This window comes from Sus scrofa, chromosome 13 (assembly GCF_054392235.1).
Source record: "Sus scrofa isolate SSC_HxYL_T2T_F1_AM1 chromosome 13, Sscrofa_HxYL_maternal_Yorkshire_Landrace_v2.0, whole genome shotgun sequence".
NCBI lineage: Eukaryota > Metazoa > Chordata > Mammalia > Artiodactyla > Suidae > Sus > Sus scrofa.
In genome coordinates, this window is record NC_139395.1 from 142,229,458 (window position 1) to 142,255,047 (window position 25,590).

A 25,590-nucleotide genomic window follows, 5' to 3' on the forward strand; every position below is an offset into this window, starting at 1 on the left:
AACTTTCCTGTGAACTCCTATTCCCCTTAATCGGTTTACCACACAGAAGCCAGAATAATCTTTCTAAAATGCAAGTCTGATCTTATCCCTACCTGATTTAAACTTGCCAAGGCCTCCTCCTGGTCTGAGGAGAAATTCATATGCCTTAAGTGACTCACAAGCTCCTGCCTCTCTAGTTCTGGTTTACCTGCCAGACTTGCTTCTCACTATTCTCTGCTCTTTCTCAGCTACGGTCCTTTGAATTTTGTCTCAGTTCCATTTACTCTCTCCCCTCTGAGTTTCTATATTCCTCTTTTTTAAAAAATTCTCCTTCTAAATCTTTGCCTAATTATTTCTTTAGTGCGCTGCTTCGACATCATTTCCTCCGCTGTGTCTGCCTTGAGTAACCAGCTCTCACAAACCTGGACAGATCCCTGAACTTCCCCCACAGCGCCTCCCTCCGGGTATGACAATCACCCCATGAGATGCCTGAGGTTTCCACTGCTTCTCTGGGGGGTAACTTTCTGAAGATGTTTACCAGTCCACTGAAGAAGATTAAGAGATTTTGCAAGTTAAAACCTGTGTACACATATCACTGAGTCACTTTGCGGTTCAGCAGAAATGATCACAACACTGTAAATCAATTACACTTCAATAAGACTTTTAAAAATGAAAAAAAAGAACTCATTTGTAGAAAAACAAAATGGGACATTTTCTCTTTTAATTGGAAGGACATTCAACTCACACAAAGCTGTGTCTCTATGTGGCTCTGACTGGCTGTTACACTGCTGGTGATGAACCCTTCTTGGTGCATCTTAGGTTTTCAGTACCTGGATGAAAAGCTGCTCATGTAGTTGTCCATTCATGAAACACTGAGGAGCTCTTGCACAATGTGTTACTGTGGGCTAGTCACCAATTACACATGACAGGCACACAGGGCAGGAATGTATCTCTCTGTATATACCAAGATCAGTATAGTAAGAATGACAGCATTGTGGAGGCTATGAGAAGTACAAAAAACAGACAATAATCAGATAGTGACCCAAGTGCAAAAAAGAGTTATGTGGGAACAGAGAAAGAATGCTTAACTCAAAACAGGTGGCATTTACTGCATCACCAAGTTTTTTCAAGTGATGATAGATGATTAAAAATTATAGCACCCTCCTGAAAGCTGTTTTCCGAAAAAAAAAAATCAGTTAAACTCAAACTAGTAAGTCATTCTTAAGCAACTTTTGAGAGTAAAAATAAAGTGATGATAATGATGAAGATCTGTTAGCAAAGCGGCTAACTGAAAGTCATTTATTTAAATAGGCATAGACTTCAGCCAGCTCCCTGATGATGGATTCATGGGTAGAAAGACAAACAGGTCTGTCTTCTTGCCACGTGGGATGGGGCAAGGGTGAGACATGTAAGAAGAGAAAAATATACAAATAAAACCTATAAATTTCAAAGAGAAAACAGATTTTCCTTGTAAATATTTCCCCTTAGGGCTTCTGACATCCTTTAGGGAAATGATGATTTTAACAACTCTGGCTTTCATGCTGCTGGGTTTTCAAATATCTTTTCCAGAATTGGAAGGTAAATGGACTGGTGCTGGGTGCCAAATGCTGATGGCTTCAAAATTTGCTCTGAGAAAAAAAAAATTAAGAGTCAATTAAATCATCACTTCATCATTTTTGTGTATGAAATTTTGCACTGAGACCAAGAATTTGATGTGAGTAGAATATCAGTAAATCTGATTTGATCTCTTTTTCTAAAGTAGAAAATGTTATTTATCTTTTCTTTGTATTTGTCCTCAAGAAAAATACTTCTTTTGGAATTTACTGTCTGTCAGGGAGAAAAATACTTTGGGTGGTAAAATACAGACAATAAATAGCTGATTTATGAGGAGCACTTGTTACTTACAGGTGAGGGATTAGGGAGTGATATATAAACACTATATAAGACATGCTGGTCTTGGAGAAAAATATGTGATTTGGATATGAGGAGTGGGTGCTGAGCACGGTTAGTGAAACTAAAAGAATGAATGAATGGATGAATGAATAAATACTTCAGGTCTACGTGAAGTTGGAGAATTTCTTGAATTTCTTTGTCATAGAAATTATATCGTCCAGTTGTAGCCAAATAATTTTTATTTTTTCTGAGAGAAAAGTAATCAGGGGACCAAGAAGTACAGCTATGTGAGAAAGCCTATCATTAGGGAAAGAGAAATAAGACTACATGAAGGAACAGACACTTGAGATCAACCTTGACAGATGGATAGGGCTTGACAGCTGAAAATGGATGGAAAAATGTATTCTAAATGAAGTCACCATAACTACAAAAAAGTATGTGATGTATTGACCAAGAAGTTCCAATTGTCTGCAGCTAAGGTTGTTGAAGGAGAGAGTGGGAAATTAGGCTGGAGAGAAGATTTTTCAATGTGAATAGACTCAAATAAATGTAGACACCAACCCTGAGTCCACAGCATTCTCTGTGGCTTGGGTCAAAATGAGGCGCTTATTGTCTCCAAAGCCATCCATGGGGGTCCTATGGCTTCTCCATTGCCTTCGTCTTAGCATGGAAGCCTTCTTTATCTACCATTCTGATTTATATCACTCTTGCCAATAGCCAGCATCATGCTTTCAAGCTAATGTCTTCAGAACTGCAGAAAATTCTTTACCAGACTTGTGAGAAAGGAGATGGTCAGGTAATGAAGAAAGTGTGAGATCAGGATGCAGAAGTCATGGATTCCAGTTCTTGCTTTGCTAGCAACTTCCTGAGTAACCTTAAGCAAGGCAATCAGTATCTCTGAGTCTGCCACTTTAGCTTCAGCCAGATGATCTTTAAGGTGACTTCTAACTTGCTATGTTTACATAGTTCGACTACATTAATTCCAAGAATGAAAAGCATGAATAGCATAATCATGTATAATACTATAGTATAATCAGTATAATACTATAATCCTTTTTAGAAACTTAATTGTGAAAAAAATTTTAAGAGCATTTCAGTATAAAACAAACTTTATCCTTTTGCTTGCCCTACCTCCCTTCACTCACTGAGGAATTTATCCCCATCCCAGCATCTTCCCTTTATGCCAATAAGAGACCATGTTCTATATTTGAAATAGCATTTAGCTAGGAGTCTGCCATGAATTTTCTTTGTCTGTCTTGTCCCCTTTTGAGCAACCGTGAACTACTCCTCAAGACAAATCTACTTGAGAGTGGGTCCAGCATTTCTAATCTTTTCCCAACTGGCATTGTTAGGATCTGGTTTAGTTCAGCATCACTGCAATCACCTTGGGCTCATCCTACCTACAGAGGGCAGATTGGGGTTCCCACTGCTTCAGTCTTTGGAGTATTCCTGGAATAAGCTAGGTTTCAGCCACTACCTTTAGAAAACCACTTTGGACAAATCATAATGGCTATATTCTTGCCTGGCCTTAAGTTTAGTCCCAAGGATAGGGCTGGAGATAAAACATCCACTGGAAGTAAGCAGTTAGAAAATTTTGGATAGAAACATTTTTGTGGATGTGTGTGGTGGGGGAAGGAAGGGTATTTGCATTCTTCTTCTTGAATGAGTATTTTCCCTTGGAGCTCAGGCATGATGGTAAGCCTCTGTTACATGTACTTGCTCTTTAGTTTGCTGCCCTGTCTCTCAATCCTCTGTCTCAATCATCAGCCACTCTAGCTATGGCTCATGTACCCTAAGGGAGGAGAAATCCACAACAGATCACTGGTGGGATTTCCTGTTCTTCTGCTGGTTTTGGTATGTGGTAAATCCTAATTTGTCTTAGTTTAATTGCCTCGTGTGTTTAATAGGAAGAATAGGAGTGCTTAATTTTTATTTGGTTTATCTTACTTCGTAATTCAAAATGTGAGGGAAAATGACAAGTTTGTAAGTTACAAATATAACATAAATTTACTATATTCCCACTGCTTTTTCCTTTGAGATCAAAAAGACCTTAAGAGTCACTTGGCCAAAACTCCACCCTTTCTTCTGGTGCTTAACTCCCCTGCAAAGTTCTGTCAATGGTTATGTGACTTCTTCTTGAACACCCTCAAGTGGCAGGAAATTCACAATCTTCCAAAGCAGTCTATTCCAGCTTTGGACAACTGTAGACATTCCAATGTCCTTTCCTATGCTGACTGGAATCTGTCTTAAAATTTCTACCAACCCGTCTTCCATCCACCAGTCACAGTCATTCCAAATAGGTCTAAGGTAGCCCTTCAAATGTATATACACTGAATCAAAGAGTCCTTTCAGTAGGAAATGTTGTTTCTTTAAGAATATTTTTATCGGGGGCTACCAATACCTTAGATCTGAAGCTGATAGGTCAAAACACTCTCTATCATGGAACCGTCCCCATCTTCTTTCTCTGGGTTCCCCGGCATCTGTTCTCTAGTCCCTTTGCAGCTGTCCTTTCAATCAGAAGTAGTCTCTTCTACCCTAAAGAATTTTGTTCAAGGAAGCAGTCTATCATATGGCAATGTCATTTATTTTTTCTTCATAAATCAGGCAGCCATGACTTGAGCAGTGCAGTGAAATTCTACTTACTAGTATAAATTTAAGCCACCTCAGCTGCTCTTTCAAGAAAGAAAGGGAAACAAAAAAAAACTATTTTACCATTGGTTCTCCAGTTACAAAAATTTGGGACTCATCCCAAAGACTATTTCAAAAGGAGATATTATTTCCAGCGGCTAAATAGCATACACATGGGATGTGAAAGATTTGTTGATTCTATGGAGCCAGCAACAACATGGTAAATATATCTGACTCCTGACAATAACCAAAACAAGTCCCAAAGACAGCTTGGTTAGTGGGAAATGAATTTTAAAAGAAATTCTCCTCTGGATTTCTCCTTAGCACATTGACTGCCAGCAGTTGTGTGTCTGCCCTGGAGCAGACACCCCTAAACCACAATGCATTGTTTTCCTAGTGAGAGATAATGAGTGCCATTGATGCTACGGCCTCTGTTGGTCCTGAAGCAGGAGGCTAGCTTTGTTTGTGGATTCACAAGCAAACAGATGAACATTATAACTCTCCACAGTCTATTTCCTGAAAGCTTTTTCTCTTTGGGACTTCAATGATCTTGTCTCTGTGATTAAAGGCAAATTATTTGGCACATTGGAATGGTGAAAATTGGTTTAATGCCAGAGAAAACTCTCTAATGCCATAGACACATATACCCACATATAGATACATACCTATTAACCTAAGTATAACTGATTTGAACAAGTCAGTGAAAGTGAATGCCTTTAGTTTACTGTTCCACGAGTTGTCAGGTAAGTAAAGACACAGTGGTCAATTCTATAGTCCTTTATGAAGTTATCCTCTTGTTTTGAAAGCTTTTACATGCAGCTGCTCAAGATTTATGTGAAACTTCATAAGGAAGTGTTATTATACTCAGCCAAGATTTTTTTTTTTTTGCTGCAGCACCCTGTGGCATATTGAAGTTCTTGGGCCAGGGATCAAATCCAAGCCACAGCTGCGACTTACACCACAGCTGTGGCAGTACAGGATTCTTAACCCACTGCGCCAGGCCAGGGATTAAACCCATGCCACCTCAGAGATAAGGCCAGATCCTTAACTGCTGTACCACGGTGGGAATTCCAAAAAAGATAGTTTATAATAAGAGGACATCTACTTTAAGTTATTTTCTTAGCCGTTGTGGTCCGTTTTGCTAAACTAATTATTCACACTTTCTCACCAGTTCAATCTCATTTGCTCATCGATGCACATTTTTGCAAAGTCGTAATGATAATAGTAATAATAATAACAGTAATAGTTATCATGCATTGTACCACTCTGCTACACACTTTGAATATATTATGATATTAAGTCATGTTAACATCCCTAAAAGGTGGGTGGTAATAATCTCATTTTACAGATGAGAAAAACAAGGCTTAAAAACTTAAATATTTCAGGTCTTTTTAACTCTACTATTACATGCTGTACATTTATTTTTATACTATGAACATAAGGAGAAGATGAACTGTAAGTGATTGTGGACATATTTCCACATGTGATCACTTGGATTGTTACACTCTTTAAATTGTTAATTATTTTAGGACAGAATAAGCATGTCTATCTTTCACTCTAATACAGACATCTGCAAACTCCTTATGTGGTAATGGGCCAGGCTATTATGGAAATAGATTCAGAGACCTTAATTCCACTGTGACTAATGTCAGAAGAAACCCCTGGATTCTATACTATTCATCCCCATCCAAAGCACACATCGGAGACATGGAACATAGTTTGACCAAGACCTCCCTTGAGAAAGCCAAGAAAATTGCCATTCATTCAATAACTGGGAGGATTCAATACAGTCACCTCTTTGACCTGTCATTTAAGGCGAGCCTATTTAGACAAACAGGAGAAAAAAACCTCAAGGGGAACTGCCCCCACCCCAGTGTCTGTGAACACAGAGTCCTCTCAGGCAACGGAGATTAATGATATTCATGTTACTTTTAACTACTTTTTCCCCTAGAATAGAGACCTATTTTTATGCCAAAATACCAGGTATTTCTTTCCAATCCAGAAGTTCAATGTGAGAGTTTCATATTCAGAATGTCTAGAGAGGTTAAGCTTAGTTTTCAGGACTGAGGAATGGTCAAAATACTCACTGGTATTGGCTCAGTGATTTATTGATTTAGTCTTATAAGAGACTGTCCCTCTATTCTTCTATCTAGGGATGGAAGGGTGCTCATGGTCATTTTCAGTACAGTTGACCTTTGAACAACACAAGGGTTGTGGCATCCATCCTCCAGGCAGTCGAAAATCCATTAACTTATAGCCAGCTCTCCATGCAGTTCTGCATCCTGGGACCCAACCAACTCCAGATCTTTTGAAACTGTATTATTTACTCTTGAAAATGATGTGCTTATAAGTGGACCAATTCAGTTCAAAAGATGTTATTCTAGGTCAATTGTATTGTTAATTCGACACTTTGTACTAAGAAGCGGAGGGATGAGCTGGGTCTGTTTTCCATTTGCAGAACCTTAGCCAAGTCACCACACTCCCCTCCTAGTCTCAATAACCTCATTAATGAAATAGCAATGATGATTCCTGTGGTCTATCTCAAGAGGTTACTTAAGGAATAAACGGAAAAATCTAGGTGACACTACCTAAAACACACACACAAATACATACATCTACAAACCCACAATAGATGTTGCTGTAATTATTTCTGTTTAGGTATATCCTCTCTCTATTGTGATACCAAGAAGGGGTCATATTTTCTCATTAATGTTTAGGAAGGGTAACCATTCAGTGGATGTTAATGATAATGACAAGAATGAAATTTAACATGCCTGGCATGGTGGACACAGTTCTGCCAGCAGTCATGATCACTGGCAGCAGGAGGTGGCACAAGCCTGAGCATTTGGATTAGGAAGGTTCACAGTTGGTCTTCCTCTGTAATAAAGTAGGAAACTATCAAAATAGTTCAAAGTTTCTTCCATGAGCTGTGGTGACCACAACCTCCAGAAAGGCTAAGGCTTCAACATCACATTTCTGGTGCCAACAAAGGCAGTTAAGATTCAAGAAACCTGTATCAGAGGTCTCGACAGCACTGGACATGAAATCAGCACGCAAATGGATCATCTGGATAATGTGAAAGTCAAAGGGATTTAGGAAAAGGTAAAATCGATTGAAATATTCTTTTGGGGAAAACACCAGGAGAACTTTCCAAGTATTTCTTCCAAAGAAGAGCCAAGTTTGCATCTTCTTTTCCATCTTAATCCAATCTTTCTCCCCCTTCTTTTTTATCTAACTGATTTACTGGATTCCCAAACACAGCATCCGCTGTAATTGCAAAGAAGCCACGATGAGTCCTTCAAGGACTTTCCCTCATAAGCATCGTTTTTTTCTGGCTGGAAAAGACCTATCTCCAGGTCTCATCTTAAAAGTCAAACCTTTCCCCTTTCATGAAAGCCTCCTATGTCTGAGCAGCCTCAGCTACAGGGCAAAGTTAAATAGGGTCACAGTTAAATGTGGGTCTCGAGTGTGGAGCCTATCCAGGGGTGGGGTGATTTTTCCTGCGCATGGTCTGACTGGGCAGCTGCCACAGAAACATGTTGATTATTTTAAACCCGCTGAAGTGCCTGAAGCCCAACTGGCCTTTCAGAAAGGTTTCCCCAGGAGTCACTTTGCAAGGAGGAGAGAACTCATTCACAAATGCAAAACAACAGGAAGCAATGGCTACAAAATCCCAGTCAAAATGCTGGAGTGAAAACCTGCTGGTTATGGAGTTCGGTTCAGGCATACTGCAGTCCAAATCTCTCAACTTTATAAAAGAGGAAACTGAGGCCCAGAAAGCAGAAGTGATTTTCCCAAACTCACTTGGGAAAACTCCATTCCCAAGGCCCTAACTAACCATCTTCGCCTTATACCACAGTAGTCTTCCAGATGTTTAGTCTAAATAATGCCAAATTCCAGACATCTGGAAACCTATGCCTACAGGACACCCAACATGAAATGTTTCCAAATAATCAGAAATTTGGATTGAAAAATTGATATAACAAAAAAGCATTTGAATGATTTCAGAGCATTTATGAAAATGTTTTAATCTGGTAAAGAAGTAAACACCTCAGAAAGTATAAAAGGGGTTCCCTTTCCTATGCATCACTGTAGCTCATTAAAATAATAATAATTTGCTTCTGTCTCTGTTTGGTTTTTTTTTTTTTTTTTGGCATTCTTGAGCCTGGAAAAGTTTAATTCAATTGGCCTATTTCACTTTGTTTTTAAAGTCTTTCTTTTTTTGATTTTCTGGGATTTTCAACACTGTTATAATGCATAAATCCAAAATAAACACATTCTTTTCTTTCATAATTTTCTTTTTTTTAAAAAAAAGTAGCCTTCTCTTCTCTGCAAACATTTTATTCCTAAATTATGTAAACACTTTCTTATTCAGTTTTTACAAATACAGTCCATATTTAAAGCTTAAATTGTACAAATTTGTAACATTCATACTGACAGATGCCTGTATACCTGCATAGGCATATATATAGGCAGATATATACAGGTATATAGGCATATATACAGGCAGATATATACAAGTATATAGGCATATATATATGCCTGTATATATACCTATATACCCATCAGCCAGGCCATCCATCCATCCATCAATCCACCCATCCTTCATCCATCCATCCATTTATTGACTTCCTTTCTGTTAGCCTATGTGCTTAGAAATGAGATTCTTGAGAATCTTTATAATGCCTTCCTCATAGTATTATTGTAAAAATTAAACTGAAGTGAGGAAAGCTTCGTGAACTGAAAACGTAGCAAATAGATACTAGTTGTTCTAATATCTCAGTCTGGCTTTTCAATCAGTGAAATGAATGGTCCCCATCAGGAGCTCAGTGACAATGTATATATTGGGGTGTATAAATCTATAAAATTAAACATTTAGGCTTGAAATGAAATTGGAATACATTCTGTAGTTTAGGTAATAGTATGGCATCACATGCTAATTTCCTGGTTTTGACCACTGAATGTGCCATGGTTATATAAGTTGGTAAGATAAGAAAAACTGGGTAAAGGACATTTTTTAAAAAACAAAATTTCTGCCCTGTTTTTGCCAGCTTTCTATAAGTTTAACATTTTATTTTGAAATAAAAAGTTAAAAAATTCAATCATCATGTGATAACAGGAAGAAAAAATGATAAAAATTGTTGTATGTTATCAATTAAAATAAACTGCAAAGTTTTTACTGGGCAAAAATATCTCAATTACTGTGAATCAAAGAATTACAAATGCGAATTAACACACCCTATGGTTTAAGCAAATTAGAAAATACTGCAGAAGCCCATGTAGCCTGAGATCCCATGTTTATGTTTATTATCCCAAGCAGGATGAAATAATATTCATACCCTATCACTCAAGATAGAAAGGTTTTCCCCCTTTCTACAGTTTTATTTTTTTTTTAAATGAAACACTCAATAAATAAAAATTTGCATACAATTCCCTTGGCAACCAGGAAAGCTCATATTTTCTGCTTTTGGACATATTTTTAATTCCCTAATGTAGTTCTCTACAATTTCAAGCTCATGTCATGAAATATTTTTTAAAGCAATATTCAAACTGAAAACAAAATTCTAAAAAGATTTAATACTGTTCCCTATCAAGAGAAAACATAACTCGGCACAATGTAAAGCATGTGAAGAGTTTACATAGACTTATTTTCTTTTTTCTTTTATCTTTTTGCCTTTTCTAGGGCCGCTCCCACAGCACGTGGAAGTTCCCAGGCTAGGGGTCCATTCAGAGCCGCAGCCACCAGCCTACACCACAGCCACAGCAATATGGGATCTGAATATTAAAGGGAAGCATGAGGAAATTGTGGGGGGGGGTGGAACTGCTCTGTATCTTAATTTCGATGGTAGTGGCTACTTGACTCTATGCATTTGTCAAAAGTAACAGAACTGTACACGGAGAGTGGATTTTACTGTATGAAAATTAAAAATTCACTTAAAATATTTGAAAACATCTGGCTGAATGATATTTCCTCCTCCTCTTTCCATTTTCCCTCCCCCTCCTCTTCCTCCTCCCTCCTTTTCTTCATTTCTAATTTGATTCTTTAGCCATTAGGAATAGTTGGTAAAACAAAGGACTGGGCCTCAAAAGACTAGCATTTAAGGGAGTTCCCTTGGTGGCTCAGCAGTTAACGAACTTAACTAGGATCCATGAGGATGCGGGTTTGATCCCTGGCCTTGCTCAGTGGGTTAAGGATCCAGCGTTGCTGTGAGCTGTGGTGTAGGTCACAGACGCAGCTCAGATCTAGCATTGCTGTGGCTGTGGCATAGGCCAGCAGCTGCAGCTCCCATTCAGCCCCTAGCCTGGGAACTTGCATGTGCCAAGAGTGAGGCCCTAAAAAGAAAAGGAAAAAAAAAGACTAGCATTTGAGATTTGGCATCATGTTATCTGTTGTGTGCCCTTAGGAGAATATTTTAGCCTCTCTGGTCCATTGTATAGCACACGAGTATGAGGAGAATTGACACCTCCACCCAACATATTTTGTTCGGGAACTTAAGCTATATAACATTCTATTAGCATTATCACATTTTATATGAATGCAGAGTTTACTAAAGAGACATAAAAAGTTTTAACTCACTGAAGATTAGAGTCTTAAATCCTTAAATAATTTATTTTCTGTTTTGAATTCTTGACTCCTTTTTTGAAGACATCCTCTTTGTCATTCTTTCTTGATCCACCAGCTATGATCTATATATCAATTCTCTGCCACCCATCAAGGACACATAGTCTTAATTTACACAAAAAGGCAGCAGGGAGTTCCCGTCGTGGCGCAGTGGTTAACGAATCCGACTAGGAACCATGAGGTTGCGGGTTCGGTCCCTGCCCTTGCTCAGTGGGTTAACGATCCGGCGTTGCCGTGAGCTGTGGTGTAGGTCGCGGACGCGGCTCGGATCCCGCGTTGCTGTGCCTCTGGTGTAGGCCGGTGGCTACAGCTCCGATTCAGCCCCTAGCCTGGGAACCTCCATATGCCGCGGGAGCGGCCCAAGAAATAGCAACAACAACAACAACAACAACAAAGAGAGACAAAAAGACAAAAAAAAAAAAAAAAAAGGCGGCAGGGTGGGAGTGTTGCACTATTGACAGGTCAAAGCTATTTCCATTTAAGCAAAAGCAAATGACAAAGAACCACTGTTGAGCAGGAGGGGTTTTGGAGGATTTGAAGCAAACCCAGATCTCATGTAGGAATGTCTTCTTGGGCTTTTTTCCCCTTAACATGTGTGGTTAATTAGCAGTGAGTTTGGAGTCCGGGTCAGGGAACAAGAGGTATAAGCATAATATGTACTCAATTGGGAAGTTAGTTTAGTAAGTCATACACAGTAAACTGCAGTGAAGAGTCCCCAGAAACTCTCTACCAGTTGGATGAGTGTTTCCTACTAAGAATTTTATACTATTACAATCTCTGTCTTTACTGTTCTACTTCTGTATTATTTTGCTTCCTACTTTTTCACATTCAGAATAAAATTTACTTCTGAAGGTCCTATCTACTACCACTATCTCCTTCCTACTTCTGCTCTTCTCTAATATGAAGTGGCACTCTCTGTCTTTTTTACTGTGTGACCCTCTTTTTTCTTCAAATTCTTTCTTGCTTTCTGGTTCACCTCTGATTTCATCTGAGAAGTCGGCTCTCAAGTAATGATGCATCCTACTTACCTCATGTGTCACCAAACAAAGAGTAAATAATGAATACATACAGATGACATATAGATGTATACTACAATATACAGCATGTGTGTGTATGTATATCTTAATATACATACATATATATGTACACACAAATACATACATATTTGAATAAATAAAATACTAGTGAAATACCATCAGAAAAATCTCCAAGGGAATGATACAGTCATTGTGCACTTTGGAATTGTTTGAAATGATTATTCCTTAATAACTAATAACATATAAAGTAGTACTTTGCTTTACAGTTAATAAGGTACAACCTACAGATATAATTATGTCATGCTTACTATAATCTTATGAGATCATTCTTTTTATCTCCATTTGTAAAATAGTAACATTGAGTCTCTGAAAGAATATGAGAACTCACTGTTTGCATGAAGACAAGGCAGAAAATTCAACTCATAATCTGATGTCTAAACACATTGATTTCCATTCTTTGTATTCTTCCTCAACCTCATTTACTGAACCTACCATTGACCTTTATTCAAAGAAAACAAAAGAAGTCTTCCAAGTTTCCTTTGCAGAATTTGACACAGGCCAGGGAAATCCCTGGCTCTGCCCCAGCACAGTGGTCTGCCTGGTCCTAGACCCACTCTGATATAGTCCAGGCAGTAGTCATGGTGTATTAGATACTTACATTGATTCATTTAAAAACACAGGCCTCTAAAAACATAGAAAAGTCTATGAACTGGATAATCACTCTTTGAAAAACTAAATTGACAACATTGGCAAGATAGTAAAGATATATTTTACTTGGTAATGAAATAAAATTTTCAACTAATACGCCTTTTACTGTTTATTCTGGCCAGTTGCATAACCCATGTTATTTAACTCTCAGGAGGAAAAGGAGTATCTGCTCATTTGAAAGAAAAAGTTACAGTAGTTGAGTAATTTCTCTGAAGTCACACAGGTAGAAAGGAAAGAATCAAAGACTATAAATTGTCTTTCCATTCCAATTCTAATAGTATCCTTCCACTAAACATACCTTCTTTCCCAAATTATAAGTCAAATATGCATCAGTGATTCTTTTTTTTTCTACTGTTTTTTTAGGGACTCATCCATGGCATATGGAAGTTTCCAGGCTAGGGGATGTATTGGAGCTACAGCTGCCGGCCTACACCACAGCCACAGCAATGCTGAATCTGAGCCATATCTGTGACCTACATTGTGGCTCAAGGCAACACCGGATCCTTAAACCACTAAGCAGGGCCAGGGATCGAACCTGCATCCTCAGGGATACTAGTTGGATTGGTTACCGCTGAACCACAACGGGAACTCCCGCATTAGTGGTTCTTAATATTAATATTAATATACTGGGTTATTGTTTTAGAATCTAAAATATTCTTCAGTTTACATTCCATCTAAATTCTAGTGACGAAATAAGGATAAAAACTGGCATTGTAGCCTAAAGAAAGTTGTTCCTCTAGGATGCATTAATCACTGAAACCAGAGATGGAAATGATTGTATGGGTCATTTATTTCTTCCTCAAGATAAGCCAGAAACATACCTTATAGTTTCTTTCCCTAAGTACATACATATTTATCAAATACTGAAGAGAACCACATGCCACAATAATTCACATTTTATAGACAGGCAGAGGTTAAAAGTTTGAAGAATAAACTAGACTTAGTATATTTCATTAGAACCTACTTAATTTTTTTTAACAAATCAGCATTATAAGGAAGGAAAATTTTATGGGACATATGACGGTTGTGTTTTCCACTAATAGTAAGGCCCCTGAAATCCCTTGAAACATCATTGCCAGTCTCAGTTAAATGTTAACTCGTAGCTAAGTGAAAGCACATATTCCATATTAATGAGTGATTCTGTGCATTGGTATAATGCTTCAGTTTGTAAAATTTAATGCCTCAATTTTGATATTGTAATTTTATAAGATGTAGTATGTATTAACTTCACTTCCTCACTTAGAGATGAAGAAACAGATCCCAGAGACACTAGATTACCAGTTAAAAGTCTTACAGATTGTTAGTGGCAAAATCGTCAGATCATTCATTCATTTTTAAAATGTGTTAAGTTCATAGTATATACACACTAAGAACAATAGTGGGAACCAGGGAAACAAAGAAAAGGAAGACACAGTCTGCCTTCCAAGTGTCCCAAGTCCACCAAGAAGCACACAAGAGGGGAGTTCCCATCATGGCTCAGTGGTTAGCAAATCCAACTAGGAACCATGAGGTTGCGGATTTGATCCCTGGCCTTGCTCAGTGGGTTAAGGATCCGGCATTGCCGTGAGCTGTGGTGTAGGCTGCAGACGCGGCTCAGAACCCGAGTTGCTGTGGTTCTGGTGTAGGCCGGTGGCTACAGCTCTGATTAGACCCCTAGCGTGGGAACCTCCATATGCCGCAGAAGCAGCCCTAGAAATGGCAAAAAGACAAAAAAAAAAAAAAAAAAAAAAAAAAAAAAAACCCACAAGTTTCTAAAGATAGATTATAGTAAATCCCTAAGAAGGCTTCCAAAATAGTGAGGCAGGAGATAGATGGGCCCCAGGCTAAGCAACTGGAATCTGTTCCCTGTGGACAGATACTTGGATTATGGCAGGAGCAACAAGGAGCTGCATCCTGCTTGGGTAAAAGATATATTTTTCATTCTTGAGGTCAAAGAGACCCCCAAACTACACATGCACAGAAAGGTTTCTCAGAGGTCAGAGAAGGGAAGGGCACCAGAACATAGTACATCTTGTCAACTTCCTAGAGACCCTTGCACTAGAATCTATCTTGGCTAAAAGATGAGTACGCACACAGGGGAAGGCCCTGAGTCAGGCCAAATATGGACTCAAGGACAGATGGAGCAAGATGATTGGCCAGAGGAAGCCCAGAAGAACTGCCCTCGTACAAGTGACTTAAATCACCTCCAAAACATGTGTGTTCTCTTTCTTTCTCTATGTCTATCTATCTGTGTCTGTCTCTGTTTCTGTCTCTCTCTGCCTCCACCCCCTGGAGCTCACCTGTGCTTTCTTTGCATGTATCTTCTCTCTTAATAGACACTTTATTTGCCTCACCACTCTCAGTCTCTTTGTCAATTTTTTTCTCCAAAGGACAAGAATTAGGGACCTATCTCAAGCCTGCTGGCCCTTGTGGTCTAATGATTTGGGTTCAGCACTCTCATCCCACAGCCACCTGAGAACAATAGCATAGGGACTCACAGGAGGGAGGGATCAATATGAGAGAGATTATGTGAGTTGATCTTCTACTGATAGTGAATTCGTTAAGGGTAAAAAATAGGACTTCTTCATTCTTATTTCCCCACTGAGTTTAGAACATCCTGTAGGTGTTAGGTGGATGGAATAAATAAAATGAACATGTTAAGTTGTCTGTTCCCTGTATATCTTTTAAATGATACAGCTAAAATGATTACTATATACTCTAGGGTTAAGAAAAAGAACCAAAACTCACTGGACTACGGAGAAATGAGAACAGTAACTACGGTTGCATTAGATGGTTCTTAAAGGTGTATTCAGTGTAATGATTCAGCATTTGTGTCACAATGTCCATAGGAACTGGCACCATGGAAATTTATCTTACACTTTACCATAAGGCATGCCAGAGACACCAGTGACAGGACACCTGCACATTTGGCAGCATAGATTCAAGGGAGATTTGAAAGATCTGGGAGGGTTTGCAAAGCACTGACAGAATATTTAAATAGTTTTTCTTGGGTCCATAGCATGATTGGTTCTGCAAATGATTCTGTAGCTCATTTAATCTACAAACCTGTGTTCAAAAAAGGGTTACTTCAGGGAGCGCCCTTTGTGGCTCAGCCATAACAAACCCGACTTGTATCCATGAGGATACGGGTTTGATCCCTGGCCCTGCTCAGTGGGTTAAGGATCCGGCATTACCAGGAGCTGTGGTGTAGGTCACAGACGTGGCTCAGATCCCACGTTGCTGTGGCTGTGGTGTAGGCCGGCAGTCACAGCTCTGCTTCTACCGCTAGCCTGGGTTACTTCAGGCTTAGAAAAGAGAAGGCAACAAATGGTTACTGAATCTGTCACTTGCAGAATAACTGGAAAATCAACCTGTTTCTTCAGAGCCAAGATCTACAACTAGATCATCTTTTCGTAGGACATGAATCTGATCCAAATGGTCATCTAAAGACAACTGATAAATGGACTGAAAAAGTCATATCCATTCCCTATGAAGGTAAGCTTTCATCTTCATGACCATGAACATGCAAAGTGATATTTATGGAGGAGTGGTGATGATTTTGACCTCAGTCATGCACATCTTTTAGTTTGTTGGCCTCATATAATGTGGCTTTGACTCAGAACAAACGGAATTCCTGTCTGGAAAGCAACTGGCCATGCAAATAGATTGCATGCAATTTTTTTTTTTTGTTCTTTTTTTTTGTTTTTGTTTTTTTGCTTTTTAGGGCCACACCTATAGCACATGGGAGTTCCCAGGCTACAAGTTCAATGGAACTACAGCTGTTGGCCTACACCATAGCCACACCAGTGCAGGATCTGAGCCACGTCTTCGACCTAAACTACAGGTCACAGCAACACTGGATCCTTAACCCACTGAGCAAGGCCAGGGACTGAACCCACATCCTCATGGATACTAGTCGGACTCATTTCCGCTGGGCCACAACGGGAACTCCCACGTATCTTCATATCCTGTTTCCTTTAAGCTTATTAAGAATGCATTTTCAGCAAGAGGGTGGGAATAAAGAGGAGAAAATGTTACTGCCTACTCAGCAAAATGTTTAAAATCTCAGTCCAATAAAGGGTCCTAAGAGGCTCACAGTTGGCTTCTACTTAGTGCAATTAAAGAAATGAAAAGCAGTACTTTTGTTGGAGCCTGCTTAAAAGTTTCCATGCCTGACTTGCAAATGCTTAAAGGAAGTAATAGCTATTCGGCAACCTGAAAGACCCCAAAGACCTAGGTAAATATCTCAGCATCTGGTCTGGTCACTGTTTACCCTCCCTTAACATTTTAAAACTTAAATTAAGCAATTTCTCCCAATTGTTTTTATATGACTTTATATGTCCCCAAGCATAGAGAGAGACAATCTGCCTTTATTGGCCATAGGGACAACTTTGAATTGTTAAGTGGAAAGCAATACTGTAAACAGAACATGAAAACCCATGGTCATGCAAAGTTCAACTTTTGAAATTTCTCAACATATAAGAAAATAATTACTTCATTTTTCTTACCTAGATTTTTACAGTTTAGAATCACACACATAGAAACACACACAAACCATTCCTCAAAGGGGAACACATTAATGATTAAAGTCTCTAATTGCCTCAATGTCCTCTAGCAATTAGCTGCTTTACTTTCCCTAAACTGAATGCAATGGTGGAGTGGTGGAAAGAGGGGAAGGAAGAAAGTTATTTATTTTGTTGAAGACCTATCTGGAGTAGAAGCCCCTGATGTGAAACTGACCTAGTAGACATGAACAGGAACCTTTGATGCTGCACTATGTTGGGGGCTGGAGATCACTGGATAGCTGATGCTTTTTTAAAAAACTGAGCCAGTCCATAAGGTTTATTGCAAGTGTCCATGAAATTGCAGTGTAGACAGCAGAAGGAGTACAGTGTTAGGAATCAGTTGAAGTGGTTCCAAAACTTTTTTTTACTAGTTTACTCTGTGTCCTTGTCAGGACATCAGGACATCCTGCCAATGTCATTATTTTATAAAATATACATATCTTGGCCATCTATCTCACAGGAGCATTGTGGGATATATCAAAGTATATAAAATAGATTACAAACTCTAAAGCTATAGAACAATATAAGAGATCATTATATTGGTAAGGAATTTTTTTTTTTTTCTTTTTAGGGCCACACCTGCAGCATATGGAGGTTCCCAGGCTAGGAGTCTAATCAGAGCTATAGCCTCCAGCCTATGCCACAGTCACAGCCACGCAGGATCTGAGCTGTGTCTGTGACCTACACCACAGCTCACAGCAACGCCAGATCCTTACCCACTGAGCAAAGCCAGGGATTGAACTTGCGTCCTCATGGATGCTAGTTGGGTTTGTTAACTGCTGAGCCATGTCGGAGCTCCAGTAAGGAATGATTTTAAAAATTAATATAGCATCTTCCTTCAGAACAACCTACAAATAAAAATACCACATTTTCTAGTTCACGTCATTTCCCGTCCCTACACTAAAACTTTTGGCTGGGATTCAAAGGAATGGTTCCCATTTTACATTGGCATAGTTACTGCTACCTTTTAAGGGTAAGAGGGATTCCAGCATGCTTAGTAACAAGAGGGACTGCAAATTTGTCCCCAGAGCTCCACATTCTGGAGAAAACTGGTGAACACTTATGTTTGCTTTTCACAGAACTAAAAGAACACTTTGGTTAGAAAGCTCAAGTAGGAAAGAAGGTTGATAGATTCTAATGCTGAAAATGAAGGCAGATAGAGATTTCTATTTGAAACGTAACCGTTAGAGATGGTCATTGTATTTTTCTCCCTAAAACCACCTTCAGTAATAGAACAGAGCCAGATATAAGGCCTATTATTGCAAGAGGGTAAATATAAGGAAATGCTCAGAAATACATGGAATGAAACAGAATTCCAAAATCACTTTTACAAGATCACTTCTATAAAAGAATAGAAATGTGTGTGTTTGTGTTTGTGTGTGCAAGTATGTGATCACATTTCTGGTTAACTACAGTAAGATCTCACATGAGGCTTTATCATATGCCTTATGGAAATGCAGGCAGTTTTCACTCTCTAAGAACCAAAATTAAGGAACTGGTATCTAACATCCAGAAGGCCATGTAGATCGCAGACAGATGGCGATGATGAGGCCCAAAGTGATTAATGGAAAGAGTGCTGATTCACTGTGGGTAATTCAGCTTTCGGCAACTTTTCATTCTCCTTGAACTAGAACTTTATGCTGGTGGAAGGGAGAATGGCAGAAGGCAGGTAGCCCGTGAGAGCTTAGCATGATTTCACCATGTAGGAAATGATCCTTACTGGGAAAATATTATACCTCTATCAAGCCCTTATTCTGATCTTGATATCAACCATGTGTTTATATCTCATGATTAGAAATGATAATGAGGAAAATGATAATCAGCCCCCAGCCAACCAGCTGCACAAGTCCTCAGCAATGTCTACCAAAATTGGGTGGAGGAGGCTGACGTCATAGATTGAAAGTGTCTGGACTGAAAAGAAGCACAGAGGCCACCCCCTCTGATTTTTGTCACAGGGACAATGCAGCTCAAGGATAAAGTGGGTGAGGGTGGAAGGTTTGTTCAAGGGTCCTGATGGTCAAGAGTAGAATCAGACCTAAAATTTAGGTTTTCTGACCCTCAGTGAAATATTCTTTCCACTATACTCACTGTTTCCCTCTTAGTCTTCTAGTAACTACAGGAAGAGGAAGGAGATAAGGAAATCTCACCAATTTAACTGCTGAGTCAGCAAATTCATTTTTGATAGAAAAAGAAAAAAAATAAAATAAAACAAAGTAAACTTTGAGGCCAAGAAAGACTAGCTTTGGATCTGTTTTATCAACTACTGGGCAAAGGACTAAACCTCTGTGACCCTTACTTGCTTGTTTAACCAGGATAGAATATATGTTTATATTCTTTTCCTAGTTTCTAGGACAATATTTTACATTCAGTAAATACTCAGTAAGTGGCAGTGCCTCAGGGGTGCCTTAAAACAAATCTGGGGCTTTAGAAATACTCCAATCAATTTCCTCTTGTGTGTTTGCCTCTACACTGCCGCTGGCGCTGGGTGAACTCTTCCAAGGATGAGGCACTCAGTGGATTAGGTCTGCCTCTGCTGCACCGTACAGCTATAAGATCCTCCTTCTAACTGTACCAGTTCTGATTTCTCCAGACATTCCTAAGAAGTCTCACCTTTTTTATTCCTCTGACTCATTCCAAAACTTGAACACAACCCTCAAGTCCCTATATTATCTTTCCTCCAAGTTAAATTTCCCCTTGTCTTAGAGCTAAATGGATGTCCTGTCTTTTTTTTTTTTTTTTTTTTAATTGGCAACTACTACGACTTGTGTTTTGTGTACAACGCCAGACAGGTCATGCTCCTGATGACCCAAAGCCGATGCAAGATCCCTTCTTGCCACTAGGTGAGGACACCTGGAGGGTAGTCATTGGATGACAATTTTTCCTTCTGCCCAAAGGGGAGCCAAAAATTTGTATAAATAACATGCTGCTAGTTGGACATCCATTTACCCCATTCCTATTTATCATTTATTTATTTAGGTTTACAATTACTAACTTCAGCTGGATAAGACCTTCCTTTTGTAATTTATGAACATTAGCGAAGCTACTGATTATGGGTCACTTAAATAGTAAACATATGTAAATATGAGTAACCTGCCTTTACTTATGCTGGTGTAATTTTCTAGGAAGAAAAAAAAAATCCAGTCAATTGAGTTATTTCATAATTCTAATAATACTGACAATGTAGGTGGTCTGAGTGCACTGAGATACAAGCAGAATATTGCATTTTTACAAGAGTGACTTCATAAAACAAAAGACATTTGGGGAAAACTTCTCCTTCTGAAACTAGAACACTCACATGTGCAGAAGAGCAATCATAAATCACAAATATTATTTTTGATAGTCATAAAAAACAAAGTTTTCCCTTTGGGGTTTATTTTCCTTGGTATCTACTGCCTGTCCTATTGTAAACCCTTTTTGACTCTCAGAGTAGAAGTTGTTGAAATTCTATGCAGCACATTTCCAATTTAGAAATTCTTAGAGTGGCAAAATCATTAATCCATTACCAAAAACTTTCCTAATGATAGCTGAGTAATCTATATAAGTTCATGTTCCTCCTATGAGAACAAAATAGACAACAGAGGAAGTAAAGTAAAACCTATTTCATAAAATATCCCCTATTATATGAAAACTTTGAAATTATAATCTTCCCATTAAATGATGCTATTTTTGAATATGCACAGAGCAGAGTAAAAAATATACATTAAATTTTTTTTTCTAGTAAATCTGCCTTAAAATCAGGTCTTTGTTACTAAAGCAGGAGTTTGGGGATGTTATCTGGATGAATTCCAGGGAGACTCAAATCAAAACAACAGAAATATTTTGTTTTACCGCCCTCCCCCAGGTATTCGTAAATACACTGCAAATAAGTCTAAAATCAAAAAGAAACTTGTTTACAGTTTATTTTATTTTTAGTTAGTGCATTGCACATCTGTTAAAATATATGCAGGGTCAAGCCAGTATCTTTAAAATAAAAGCAAAAGCACAGACAAGCAAATGACTAGATGTCCAATTTCATTCCTGAGATACTTTGAAAATTATCAGCCAACCCTTCTTCAGTCCTAGTTAGAAGTTATTCCCCAGATACTCAACACTCTCTCACCACACTTCATAATCCCAACATATGACATATTAGTTTCGGCTGCACCAGATGCCAAATGGGAGAAATTGTACAGTACAGAGGAGTCAGCGTGGTGGAATGATACAGAAAAATTCAGCCAAGGCACATTCCCTCGGCTCTCAATTCCCTTACAGCTGCCACACTGCTTCCTAGAATGCATCACACCTAGCGTACAGTTCTGACATCTGCCTCTCCATGGGCCCAGGAAGAATACTGAGAGGTTGATATATTCTACTGAGGACTAGAGCAGGAACACCTGATTAACCCTGCAAAAGCACACATTTCTCAACAGAGCATATACAGACAACTTCCAAAAATAATATTTATTGTAAGATAGCTTAAAAGGAAAATACAGTGTTAGAAGGAAGGACCAAAAAAATTAATAAATAAACAGGAAGGAGTGATGAATTTCACCTGGAAAGTAAACTGGGAATCATCAATTTATGTCGTTAGTATGGAGTAGAGCTCTACTAAATGTCAGGTAAGGTTCTTGTCGCTGTGATTTAGTGGAAAACAAAAAGAGTCTCGGTTCTCAAAAGCAGGCAGATAAGGTAGAGATATATAATAACTAAGAAAACTGTTCAGGAGTTCCCTTATGGTCTAGCACTGCCACCCTGGTCTGGGAACTGAGATCCCAAGTCAAGTCATAGCACACCACAGATCCCTCCCCCCAAAAAAACTGTTAAATCACTAAGATTATTGTAGATATAATTTTTCACTATAAAAATTAAAATTTGACAGTGAGATAAAGTAATCTGGGGATGAGAGGACTCTAGCTAGGGTGTCCAAGAAGTCCTCTCTAGGGAAGTAATATATGAGATGAGACCCCAATAGTGAGGCCAGAAGAGAAAAGGCTTGGAGGAAGGTCTTCAAGGCAAAGAGAAAAGTGCAACGGCTCTTGGAAGAACCTTTGGCATCTTTGAGGGAAAAAAAAAACACCCATATATCTGCTTGTTTGTCTGGAACCTAATAATATATGATAATATATTATGGTATATTGTTACCATGATGATAATATGTGGTATACTTGCTGGATAAGCAAGCAAGACCCAGATCATCTAAGGCAGTGTAGGCCAAGATAAGGAGCTTGAATTTCTAAATGATGGGAAAATTAGTGCAAGTGGGATTTATACCTAGATCTGAGCTTCCTGACAGCTCAGATCTTTATACTTATTTTTCCTTCAGCAAGGAAAATAGGACTGTCATTGTAAAAAAGGCATCTGAAAAAAAAATCAACAAAAATATTATTTTTTCCATTAACTTGCCTTCCTGTTTACTAGATCTTATTCTTTCCCACCTCCCTACCCCTGAATGCTTTCTGAAGAGAGAAAGAGAGACAGAGACACAGAAAGAGAGTATGAAAACTAACTATACAAGTGTGATTAGTTTTATGTGTCAATTTAGCTAGGTCAAACATTAACAAACATTAACCTAGTTGTTGCTGTGAAGGTATTTTAAATGTGGTTAATGCCCATAAGCAGTTTACTAAGTAAAGGAGATTATTCAAGATATTATGAGTGGACCTGATGCCAAATGGGAGTTGATAGGCTTTAGAAAGAGAATGTATTCTTCCCCAAGGAAAAATCACTTTCTTCTATAGATAGCAGCTTCAGCTCATAACCAAAAGTTCAAGTCTACTCTTCCTGATGGCCTATTCTAGAGACTTCACACTTACTTAGATATCCAGTCAGTCATGGAAGCCATTTCCTTGCATTAAATGCCTTCTGGTACATCTGGTTCTATTCTTCTGGTTGAACCTAACTGATACTCTGTCACACTTTTTCAGAAGTAATGTATTAAAGATAATCCGTGCCAAACACTAAAAGGTATAAAGACAATTCCTTCACTTCTATGACCATATAGTATGGACTTAAATATGTGTAAGATAAAGAAAAGAGTAACAGTCAACTTGTATAACGTGGCCAAATTCCATTGTTCTGGACAAGTGAACTCATGGTAGATGCTGATGAAAATAAGACCAGGGCTCTCATCCACTGTGGGTGTGAGGGCCACTCTAGTCCCTGATGCATTCACTAGAGTAGCTTATTACAGTGACCAGTAATGGAAAATAATCAAGAATACATTTTTCAACACAAAAACCTCACAGATGAGAAGTGAATTCAGAATTTACTGTAAATCTCATTTATAGATGAGAAACAATAAGGTATGAATACAAAAATTGATACAAATGGACTTTCCCCAATAAAATGTGCAATTAAATAAAAAAAGGATTAAACTAATCAAATGCCCAGCATTAGTGTGAATTAAAGACATGTTTGATAATTTCTATCATTAAACACTAATAAGCCATTCTGATTAGTGTTGCAGAGGAAAATTTAAGAATACTGAAAACCTTTATGAAACATGGGGGGGTAGAAAATATAGGTTACAAACAGTATTAGCAAGGTGATAGCAGTTTTGAAATAAATGCTCATAAGCATAGGAAAAGAAAAAAAGGCTTGGAAAGATAGCTCATCATATTATCAATGACTATCCTTGGGCATTGAGATTATCCAATAATTTTCATTTTTTCTCTTTATTCATCTCTATCTTTTATTTCATCCCTGGCAGTGAACACATATCATTAGAAGAGTAAAAACTATTCAAGTTATTTTAAGACCTGAATAGTCAAGAAACATCCTTCGTTGAAAAACAAATATGCATTGTGTGCAGTTAAAAATTACAGTGGCTAAGAGTAAGTATTTATGTCCCTATCACATCATCCAGCCATGTTCTGACCCATCAAAACCATCTGGCTAAACCTGTGCCTACCATACACTTTCTCATACCCACAGCATCTTTGGTCTTCCCAATTTGCCAGTTTCACCAGCTCAATGTCCATTGAGTATCCTCATCCCAACTGCATCTATTCTTCAAGTCCCCAGACTCCTTCAAAATGAATACAAAGCTTTTTTCACCATGTCTAACATGGTCTCACTCCATTCATGTTCCTGAAGTATCAGTATACACCCCCAAATGTTCACCACCTCCATGATGTTCCTAGGACCTTCCAAAAGAACCCAAACTTGACCACAGACACTTCAGGGTCTTCTCGGCTCTTCTCTGACAAGAAACTACATCAGTCTACTCATCAGCTCCTAGTACGCTATGAACTTCCATCCATACTCTTTAGGTTTTCTCTGCTTCAAGTCCTTTTCTATACCCATTCCCTCCTCCTTTTTAAAATTAAAGTATAGTTGATTTACAATATTGTGCCAATTTCTGCTGTACATTAAAAAAAATGAAAAGATAACCTATGGAACTGGAGAGAATAGTTGGAAATGCTGCAACAGACAAGGGCTTCATCTCCAAAATATACAAACAAAACTCATACAACTCAACAACAACAACAAAACAATCAAATTGAAAAATGAGCAGAAAATCCAAATAGACCTTTCTCCAAAGAAGATATAGATGGTCAAAAGTCACATGAAAAGATGTTCAACATTGCTAATTATTAGAGAAATGCAAATCAAAACTATAATGAGATAGCTCACATCAGTCAGAATGGCCATCACTAGTAAGTCTACCAATAAGAAATTCTGGAGAGGGTGTGGAGAAAATGGAACCATCCTACATTGTTGGTGGGTATGTAAACTGGTACAACCATTATGGAAAACAGTATGGAGGTCCTTCAGAAAACTAAAAATAGAATTACCCATCCTCTTTGACAGGGCACATAAGCCTATTCATATTCTCAGGAGCAACTCACTTATCACTTATTCCATATCCCTCAAATGTTTCTAATCACAGCTGGTTCCATTAAGTTCTCATAGAATTAGTTTTCACTCCAGTCTGGTACTTAAGATAACCTGCTTTTTATTTTACGTAGTTGAATCCATCTTCCTCTTTAGATTATAACTTAATCTTACTCATTTTTTAACTCTCATAAGTATTTGTCTTATAGTAGACACTCCAAAAAGTAGTGGACAGAATTGAAATGATCTAGAACGTGAGAGAAAAAAAATCATAGACATTAGGAATAAAAGAGATTAGACTTTCTGGCTTTGATCTCTAATATCAGCATCATGCTGGTAATCAAAAGTACTGACTGTGTGGGGT

General features: G+C 38.3%; 1 protein-coding gene across 2 annotated transcripts in view; it reads right to left on the reverse strand.

The window, feature by feature from the left end:
* P3H2 (prolyl 3-hydroxylase 2) overlaps nucleotides 1-25,590 on the reverse strand; it is a 157,267-nt gene that overhangs the window by 61,806 nt on the left and 69,871 nt on the right. The gene's annotated exons all lie outside the window — the stretch shown is intronic.